Genomic DNA, 7,629 nt, shown 5'->3' with positions numbered 1-7,629 from the left:
CTATAAAGATTTGTTCGTGTTTTTTTGTTCTCCACTCTAGAACACGTTTTACCCAACGGTTATCGGTTCTGCGACAAATATGGCCAGCCCACTGCCACTTCAGCTTGCTAATCCGGTGGGCTATGTCGATGACTTTGGTTCTCTGACAAATGGTGAAAAGTTTAATACATAAAATCTACAAAATATTTTGTGATAAGAAAAATAAACACGTTTTAGAGCTAAGAACTAGTAGTAGACCATAGCACGAAATTTGTAAATTTGTATGTACTTATTTTTTAATGACAGCGTATTGTAAAAACGCTCCGTCTGCAAGTTGCTTTAATAATGACAACAGTTATTCAGAATTCATTCGACTTCCACTCGTGGGCAGAACGATGCGAAACATTGAACAAGTTATACTTGCAATTGACAGAGCTTTGTTTGAATTTTTTTTGTATAATTCTGTTTAATTTTACGTTTAATATTAACATAATTTTGATCAAACAAAATAAATTGCAATTTTTTTGTTCAATCCTGGAATTTGGTATGGGTGAAAAATAAATTTCATTAGAATACATATAAATATATAATTCTATAACAACTTATTTATTTTATACGTATTAATAGTTTCCACTGATGTGAGTCGAAATGGCCCAGTGGTTAGAATGCGTGCATCTTAACCGATGGTTGCGAGTTCAAACCCAGGCAAGCACCACTTAATATGCATATACTAATGTGTTTATAATAATTCGTCTCCGGATCGACGGTGTGTATGTTCCAAACCTTCTCCTCAAAGGGAGAGGAGGTGGGAATTTACAGGCTGTTGTTGTTGTTGTTGTTGTTGAACGACGGTGAAGGAAAATATCGTGAGAAAACCTTCATGTGTCTGATTTCATGGAAATTCTGCCACATGTGTATATGCCTCCAACCCGAATTGGAACAGCGTCGTTGAATATGTTCAAATCCGTCTCCTCCAAGGGAGAGGAAGTCTTAGCCCAGCTGTGGGGAATTTACATTCTGCTGTTGTTGTAATAGTTTCCAATGTTTAACAAACAAAAATCGATGTAGTAATAAAAACGTCCATTAGAGACATTATAATAACTCGCAATGAATTAAAAGAAATGAAAAGTGCAACATTAATTTAAAATGAAAAAACAAAAAAATATCATTAAAGAACATCTAGATAAAATTTGAGACGTCCGTCTTGAAAGTTTTTTAATAATATATAGAAGGCAGAAAGAAAAGAGAATTGTTTGCTTCAATTTTGAAAAAGTACGACTTGAATTTTTTATAACAATAAAATAAATACATTTAAATATAAATGTATGTTATGTTATACGCGTATTATTGGATATTCGGATTGCCAAGGGCAACATCCTTCTAGCAATAAATTAGCAAGTCTTTATCCACAAACATCTCAATGGCGAGGATGAGATACGAACCCATGAACTTTTTGTTACTATAAATAAAAAAACATTGCAAATACCCCGTTTTAAATACTTTTAATATGCATATAAAACGTTCAATATTCGGAGGCGAAATGGCCAAGTGGTTTGAACGATTTTTGAATGATTGCGGGTTCAAACCCAGGCAAGCACCACTCAATATTCAGATGCTTAACTTGTGTTTATAATTCACCTCGTTCTCGGCGGTGAAGGAAAACCTCGTGAGGAAACCTGCATGTGACAAATTTCATAAAAAAAATTGCCACATGTTTATCCCACCAACCCGCATTGGAACAGCGTGGTGGAATATGTTCCAAACCTTCTCCAAAAAGGGACCTCTCAAAAGGAGAGGAGGCGTTTAGCACAGAAGTGGGAAATTTACTGGCTGTTGTTATTGTTGTTGTTCAATATACATAAGTGTACAAATAGAAAGTAGATTTTTTCAAAAATTAATTTAAAAAAAACAAGACAAGCCTTGAGTTACATAATATGCAAAATCGTAGTGGAAGATATCTCAAATGCAATACTATATGCGGCACTATGAACAAAGTTTCTCAACTTTGCTTAGCAATTTACGTGCAGCTTTTGAAAAGAAATCTTCGTTTCGTGTCAATGAAATTTTATCTCTAGACACGGTATCTGCTTACAAAGTTCACATCTCTCATCGAATATTTATATACAACTAACTGAGCCTCGTGATTTAAGAGTTGCTTAGATTACTAGTAACGCGCGGTGGTTGAAATGCGATCATAAAAAATATAAATTACCGGCAAATACATGTATATTAACAAAAGAGCGTACTCCTTCTTTAAGGGCCGGCAACACACCTGCAAGCCCCCTGGTGCTGCAGATGTCCATACGCGGTGGTAGTCACTTTCCAACAGGTGAGCCTCCTGCTCGTCTGCCACCTGTCTCATAAAAAAGTATATAAATTTGTACGTCTTATAAGTTTCCTAGGTCGTTTTTTTTTTCATAAAAATCATACTAAAAGTCAACACTAACAGTAATAGGTAATTAAAAAAAAAATCTACAAACAGAGTAAAAAATGATACTATTGTAATAAACATAGTAGTATTCTATAAAATGAAATTCGACTCTCACCGCGGAAAACGCGGTTTAGAATATCAGAAACTCACTAGTTTTTTAATATCAGAATATGACTTTAATAATTATAAAATCTACAGGATACAAGTATCAAAATCGCGTATCACTCTAAGTCAGTGATTTCTCGAGTGGTAAAATAAGTTAATTCTTACAGAATAACGCTGCTGAACTCTTTTGTCTTTGGCTATTTATGTAAAGATGCATATTTACACAGTATACAAATAAATGTATATATCAGATTTAATTGAAGAGAAAGCAAAACTTTTTGTTTTATATCTCGTTTTTTTTTTATTATTAAATCAGCAGCATTAATATTGTATCTATCATACGAGCTCTATAATTTTGAGACAATGGAGTCTCAAATATAGTTGTAGTAATAAAAGCCCGTAAATGTTCCGCACGTCGGAATAAGATCTGATCTTCAAGGGGAAGGTGTAGCGTGTAATCTATCACGGTTCTAAGGGTCGTTTTACATGGTGCATATTTTCATTAGGTAGTTTAAGTCATGTTATATTTCCCAGAATATTTTTTATTTAGTCACAATAAAACTTAATTATCTATGTTAAAATACAATGTAATTTTTGGATCTATTCGCCCACGAATTCAAGCCTCTCGACGCGAAATAAAAAGTAAAGTAGCAGCCTGTAAATTTCCCACAGCTGGGATAAACTTTCTTTAAGTAGAGGGTTTGGAACATATTCCACCACGCTGTTCCAATGTGGATTGGCGGAACGCAAATGTGGCAGAATTTCGATGAAATTAGACACATGCAGGTTTTCATCAAGATTTTTTCCCTCACCGTCGAGCACGAGATAAATTATAAACACAAATTAAGCACATATATTAGGTTGGGGAAAAAGTCTTTTCGCATATAGTATGTATGAACTTGTAATAAAATCTCTTTGGCTATACCATTTGTATCTGGCTGGTTTTGGTATCATTAAAAAGTTTTAATTTTAAAGAAGGCACTTCCAAATTCAAATTAGGAATTTGTGTGATTTTCATTTGTTTTTGTTGTTGTTAAAATGAGTGAATCTAAAGAAGAAATTCGATACATTTTAAAATTTTACTATAAAAAAGGTAAAAATGCAACTCAAGCCGCGAAAAAAATTTGTGATGTTTATGGACCTAATTCAGTATCTGTGAGAGTAGCGCAAGTTTGGTTTAAGCGTTTTCAAGCCGGAAATTTTAATATCAAAGATGCATCTCGCTCTGGTCGCCCTGTTACGGACAAAATTGATGCCATTTTTGAAAAAGTGGAGCAAGATCGGCATATTAGTAGTTACGATGTAGCTGAAGAACTGGCAATTGACCACAAAACGGTTTTGACTCATTTGAATAAAGCTGGGTACACAAAAAAGCTCGATATATGGGTGCCTCATGAACTCACTGAAAGAAACCTAATGAACTGTGTACTCATTTGTGATTCTTTATTACGACGTAATGAAACCGAACCATTTTTGAAGAAGCTGATAACTGGTGATGAAAAGTGGATCACATACGACAAGAACGTGCGAAAAAGATCGTGGAAAAAGGCCGGTCAAGCTTCACAGACTGTGGCAAAACCCGGATTAACTCGCAACAAGGTAATGCTGTGTGTATGGTGGGATTGGAAGGGCATCATTCATTATGAGCTGTTACCGCCCGGCAGGACCATCGATTCAGAACTGTATTGCGATAGATTGAAGCAAGAAATTGAGAGAAAGCGACCAGAATTGATCAACAGAAGGGGTGTGGTTTTTCACTATGACAACGCTAGACCTCACACATCTTTAGCCACTCAACAAAAATTACGAGAGTTTGGCTGGGAGGTATTAATGCATCCGCCGTATAGTCCTGACCTTGCACCTTCAGATTTTCATCTGTTTCGGTCTCTGCAGAATTCCTTAGGCAGTGTCAGGTTAACATCACGAGAGGACTGCCAAAACCACTTGTCGCAGTTTTTCGATCAGAAGCCCCAAAATTTTTACAGCAATGGGATCATGTCACTACCAACAAGATGGCAAAAAGTTATGTAACAAAATGGCACCTACATACTTTAGTCAAATGTAAATAAACTTTAAAAAAAACTTTTTGAATTTTCATATAAAATACGAAGAAACTTTTTCCCCAACCTATTATATATTATATAGTGGTGCTTGCCAATACCACCACTATATAATATATAATAGGTTGGGGAATATATATATAATATAAGAACCCGCAATCATCGGTTAAGATGCACGCGTTCTAACCACTGGGCCATCTCAACTCTCGCTCTCAACGCGAAATAATTATGAAAAAATATAATGTATTTTTTATTTATTTCTTATATATCTTTATCATCACGCATACTTACACATCTTGTAAATACAGCGTCACTCACTCACACCAATGCAAGAAATTAAACGTTTATCGTGGAATGCCCTTGTGAGTGAAAAGTTCCATATAAGGTTATTTTACATTCAAGTTTCAACCTTGATTTTCTAGCAAAGATTTATTTAATTAATTGATAAAACAATAATATTTTCTCTTAATTTTACCTTTATTTTTATGAATAAAAAAGACGCGCGTCTTCCAGAGATTTTATATGAAAAATAAATCTTCGCTTATATTAACTTATTAATAACGAAATTTTATACATCCCGGAATCGTGTTTTTCTGCACGATGTACGTCAAGCTAAAAATGCTATGAAATAAATACATACCTATTTAATATTATAAATCTAGATTGCTAATAAACTTTAGTGATTTGTTTGAATCCATATAATTTTACGATTAATTAAAATACGAACATATACATATATTCACGTTTATGCATAAAAGTAGGAAAACATTATTTTATTACAGCAATCTATTCTAAGATATCTCGAAATTCATTTAAAGCGTGGTGCAGTACGGTAGAGTTGACTATTTATACGATCGGATTAAATATCAACCTTATTTCTATATATTGTGATTTGCAATTCGAATGGCATTCACACAACATTATTGTCCAAACCAATTTAAATTCTACATTCTGTGAAAGATAGATTCGTTTTGCGCGCTATCAAATATTTTATTCTAAAAATGAGTCTTACGGCGTTCGAAATAAGGTAGTGGGTTGTGAGTTAATTATAAGTTTCGATTGTAACGTTTAATTTTGTTTTCATTGCACGTTATTGCAAGTGAATTTCCGATAAAGAGTTTCATTGGAGTGGAAGTTTGTTACGATCTAAAAGGATATCGGCGATCGCATGGAAGAAAGTTTTGACGACACAATATGCAAAGTTTCAAAACTCTTTACTTTCTTTGAGACGGAAGGTCTCATTATTGACCTCTTCGGGTTCTAGTTTCGATATTTCTATATTGCTCTTAATATTTAAATAGCATCATCTCGATGGATAAATAACAAGATCTTAGCGAATGTCGCAGTTTGTCGTGGTTTTTTTTTGCTGACGAGCCCTTTGGTGTTCGTTGTGTACCATTTGTTTTATTTACGATTATGGATTCCAAGACTGGCATGGATGGTATTCGGCCGGACTGTGCATAAAGGATCATCGCTTTTACATTAAAATTCATCTTGTTTTCCACGATTAACTGCTCAGGCATACCAAGACTATGTATAAAATTCAACCTGACTTTCAAATTGCAAAATAAATAGAATGATTGTTAAAAAAGATGTTTATCCTTGGAACTTATGATCCAATTCCAATATTATTTCACTGGTAGAACGCAACATTAGTCGCGAGTACTACAGGGTGCATCCGTAGCGTACAAATTTCACCCATACAAAGCTAGTCCCTAGTTCTTAACGCTTCCATTATAAAATACTAGTAGTGGATATACGTACGGAATCAATTGAATAAAAAAAACGTCCCAAGCTCTCATCAAATTGAAATAATATTTAACAGATGAATTCGAATCCAAACAAGTCATTTAACGCGCATTACGTAATGAAAATCCGAGTGATCAGCTGATCTGACGCCGAGCATCCTGATTGATGACGCGCACATTAACGAGTGCACTGTATACCTCATCAATGATCGGTATGACAGCTATTTTATTAATCTCCCAGATTGCGATCGGGTTTTATTGCCTTTAATATACAGGTAGGTTTAAAAATACATTAAGGACACGTGATAGCCGAGATGAACGAGTAGCTTAAACATTTTTATAAATATACGCCACTCCGAGTTCGATTTCGGGTTCGATTCCCGGCCGAGTCGATGTAGATTACCATTAGTTTTCTATGCTTGGGTCTGGGTGTTGGTACCATCATTACTTCTGATTTTCCATAACACAAGCGCTTAAGCTACTTACATTGGGATCAGAGTAATGTATGTGATGTCTCATATTTATTTATATTTATAAATAAGCAAATGCAAAATGCATCATTCTCCTTGAACGTGGAACCAGTTATAGGACATGTAGAGGCTTCATTTGTTTTTTTACTTAAAAGTTTTTTTTACATGGATGGATAAACGATCATAGGTATAACGTAATCACCCCCTATTAGGTATTTGCGAAATCACTAATATTAGAACTGCCTATATAAACAATGCCATAAGGCAGACAATATATGTGACTAATAACTGAGACGCTTACTTTATTAGCCTTACTCCACATTAGCTTGGTATAAAATACCTCTGACGAAATTTCATTCGGATATCTGAATCGAAGCATGTAATGGATTACAAATCAAATATCTAAAACAGATATTTTCTTGAATTTAACCGTAATTGAGTCAGTTCGATATAAATACAGAAAAAATGTATCCCGTCAGTCAGATGATAAATGATTCGAATTTCTGCCACTTACATTAAAAAAGAAACTCATAGTTTTCCTAGTCCGTATCATCCATTCATCCATACAATTTAAAATTATGATCATGTTTTTTCCCTTTTCAATTAGTTTCTTTACTTTTTGATTAAATGACCTCTTTAATAAACTGTTTCATGATTACAAAAGATTACTTTATTTATTGTGTTTGAAGTTCTTGGAACTATATATGACTAAAATATAAAATTTTCTTTGTTCACTTGATGTAAAGAAGTGCGTTATCCGAAAAACGACTTCGATCAATCAATCCAGACACTCGGGTGGGTTAAGTACTCCGTAAAAATACTCTTTCCTCAAAATT

The sequence above is a fragment of the Vanessa cardui genome, chromosome 3 (genome assembly GCF_905220365.1).
Source record: "Vanessa cardui chromosome 3, ilVanCard2.1, whole genome shotgun sequence".
Taxonomy (NCBI): Eukaryota; Metazoa; Arthropoda; class Insecta; order Lepidoptera; family Nymphalidae; genus Vanessa; species Vanessa cardui.
The sequence above is the reverse complement of the archived record's forward strand: the minus strand, read 5'-3'. Positions refer to the sequence as shown.